The sequence below is a fragment of the Equus asinus genome, chromosome 20 (genome assembly GCF_041296235.1).
Source record: "Equus asinus isolate D_3611 breed Donkey chromosome 20, EquAss-T2T_v2, whole genome shotgun sequence".
Taxonomy (NCBI): Eukaryota; Metazoa; Chordata; class Mammalia; order Perissodactyla; family Equidae; genus Equus; species Equus asinus.
Genome location: NC_091809.1, coordinates 112317643 through 112321141, shown reverse-complemented (window position 1 = coordinate 112321141; position 3499 = coordinate 112317643).

Below are 3499 nucleotides of genomic sequence, written 5' to 3'. Positions count from 1 at the left end.
GTCTCCACCCGGACACAGGAGGGAAAGAAATCAGACATGCTGCCACAGACTGACAACATGAAAATGTTCAGAAGGAAGGGAAAAGCAGAGTTTTCTAAAATTGATTGTAATAGAGATTTTCTCGGTGAGAATGCAAACTGGAAGGATTTGGAGATTTTCCCAAAAGTCCAAGAAAACTTTATGGTGGGGTAGAATAGACAGAAGGGAGAAGAAACTAAGTATTTCCTTGAATGAGAGCAGGGAAATAATCGAAGAGCAGAGAAACCACAGTATTGCATACAATGATGCCACTACACAGTCTTGTAGACGTGGATGAAGAGAGTAAATATTATCTTTGCTAAATATTTCCCTTCTTGATGCTCAGATTCACAAAACATTCCTCCAGTTTTTATTTAAAATAAAGGTCTTGTTTAAAAAGATTGCCGTTTAAAGAGGAGAAAATGGAGGAGAGGGTGAAAAGAGCAAAACACACATACCCTGCCCAGTAAATGTAATTCCTAAGAATATATGGCTTTCTGGCTGTGCAGCTATTTGAAACGACACACAATATACACTGAATTTTTTCTCACTTAGTCGGGGGCTTTTCCCTCTCCCTTTATTAATTTTTATAAGGACAATTTTTATTAAACCTCTTTATGAATTAACACCCACCCAAGAATAATTTTTAAAATATAAGTTAACAGATGCGCTATTGTCTAGCCTTAGTAAATGAAATTAAAATACTGAAGTGGAAAAATCCATTTCTACTTTTCAATTGTTGCTAGACTCAATGTCCATTCTCAGTGAAAAGACAAATACTAAATCAATTCCCACCCAGCCCGGAGCACAGATCCGGCGGGAGGGGCGCCGCCAATCTGGAAGCCGCTTTATTTGCATGAAGTAGTCGAGGGCGACCTACCTTGGACAAGAACCACGGATCTCAGCTACAGTTCAGCCGAGGCCGGATCTCTCTACCTCCCCCGCCAAGCCCGGCTCTCCGATCTTCCCTCTCCACCTCCTTTCCCTTCCTCCACCCCGACCCCCCACTCAGGCCCCTCGCCCTCCCCCCCTCGCCTCTGCGGGCTGGAGAGGAAGCTCTGGTCTTCCGGGCAGTCCTAGGCCGGCGCTGACCGGCGCGGCGGAGAGTCAGACTTGGGGCCGCGCTGGGAGTCGGAGAATCCCAGCCTGGCTCGCCCGAGTTGGGGACAGCGGGCAGAAAAGGGGTTCTTTCCCGCTTCCGGCCCTTGGCACCCCGACCGCCCTGCGTCCCCGCCGCCCGGGAGCCCCTTTTTGTGCGCGGCCGGCCGGCGAGGCCTAGACTGGCCTCCTCCGCCCGGGGGGCCGGGCCGGGCCTCGCAGGCTGGGCAGCACGAGGGGCCGGCGGCGAGCCGCCACACGGCCGGGGGCGGGCGGGAAGGGGAGCCCCCGCTCGGCTTCTGGGAGGCTCTTCAGGGTCCTCCCGGGTCACAGGCGACCTTCTCCAGCACTCAGCCCGCACCCTCCCCGTGCGACCCCCGCGGCTTCCCCCGCGCGGCCCCCGCGCTCGGGGCAGGTGGAGAGCGGCTCGTGCGTTGGCCCGGAGCTCGGAAGGGCCGGGTCCGGCCTCGCCCCGCCGCCCGGCGCTCCCGCGCGGCCCGCGCGCGCCCTTTATTGACAAGCAGATAAGCAGGCGGGGACCGCGGCGTTTCCAGCCTCGCTCTCGAGCACCCTGCTGGGTTGCAGGGATCCGCGCGCACTTAATGGCCTGGACTCCGAACAGGCCCGGAGCAGCACTCCCGGCGGCCTCCGGTCCGGACAGAGGGGGCGGGTGAGGGGCGACCCCAGGGCGAGAGAGGCCTGCTCGGTCGGGCCTCCGCGCAGTCCAGACTCCGGGCAGGCGGCGGATGGGGGAGACCTCAGGACACCTGGGGCGCGGGCTGGGCCAGGTTCTGAAGGGGAGCCAGGGCCGCACCAAGAAGCGGGGTCAGGGGACATGGCCGATGGTGGCGAACCCGGGCAAACCCTCCCTGAGGAGCCCACTCCTCAGCAGAGCCAGGCTTGGGGAAACGACCAGGCAGGGGCCTGGCCCGGATTCGAGTGGCCAGTGGGGGTGGCTGCTCCTCGCCCCTGGCACGGGAAGACTTGGGGTTTGGGATGGGGAGAAGTGTGGGGAACGTTTGTAAGAACTCGACGCTTAAACCTCCCCGCCTCTACAGCCCTCAGGCCTCGACCGGCTGAGCAAAAAAAGCCCAAGTCCGGCAGGGAGGTGGTCCGGCCTGGAGGAGCCGGCAGGCAGGCTGCCTGGAGCCGCCGCCCGGCCGGTTGCGAAGCCCCACACCTGTCCAGGTGTGCGGGCGGGGGCGGGAACGCTCGACCTCTCGCGCCTCGGCGCCATCTGTGCCGCGCGCTCCCCTCGCCGCCCTACCCGAGCTAGGGGGCAGGAACCGGTCGTGGGGCCCTCCCCGGCCCGGCTGTCCCCTCTAGCGAGGACACACACGCCCAGACTCCAGGGTCAGGCCCCTCTCCAGCCGCTGAAGGCAGTTCCACGCCCCATCTCTCCCCCTCCCGCCACCTCGTCAGGCAACCCCTGCCCCTCCGGCCGGACCTCTGTCACTTCCAAGTTCGAGACCGGATGGAGGCAGAGAAGGAAGGGATTGGACACTGAGAAGCCCCCTCCCCTGTTACGTTAGGGCGGGGGAGACATGAGAATGACCGCGCGGGGAGGGCCCGTTCCAAGATAGCCAGGCCCAGCTGGACTAAGCCGTGTCCTCGTCCACGTCGCCGTCCAGCGTGTGTGGGGTGGGGACAATCCCAGACCACTCGTCAGTGTCCTGCCGACCCCGCCCCAATTTCGCTTGTTTCCTTGGCTCAAGGGAGGGGAATCCTGACTTCAGAATCTGGGACTTCTCTGTTTTGCTCCTCTAGGCCGCAGAGCTGACAGCTAACCCGGGGGTCCGATTCATAAAATCACCGACACCTTCTACGTGACGGCGCCTTTCAGGCCAGGGGGAGAGCGGAGCCGGCAGGAGCGCGCGGACCCCTCCCGAGAGCCCCCGGCCCCCTGTGCCCGCGGCGACGTGCAGGCGCGAGACCAGGCTGCGGTTCCCATCGCGGGTCCCGAAACGCCACCCGCCGGAGGCCCCTCTCGACTCGCGCGGGCTCGGGGCCCCTCGGAGGAAGCGACCCTCCGGGCTCGAAGGAGGGGCCCGGTGGGCGCCCGGAAGGGCAGCTGGCCAGCGTAGGCGCCGGCCCCCGCCCGGGCGGAGGGGGGCGCGCTCGGGGACCGTTGTCCTTGGGACCGAGTCTGCGCCCTGCTGGGCGAGGGGCAGAGCGGGCCCGCCGCGCGTGGGCAGCCCCGGTCGGGCCCACGAAGGCCGGAGCCGGCCGGACTCGGGTGGGAGGGGAGGCCCCCGCCGGGCCGGGCGCTTGCGGGCGCCGCGCGGAGCCCAAGTCCGGCCGCCGTGACGTCACGCGGGCCGGGCAGCCAATGAGGACGGCGCTGGCGTGGGTATTAAGGAAAGTTAGCGCCCGCCGGAGCACC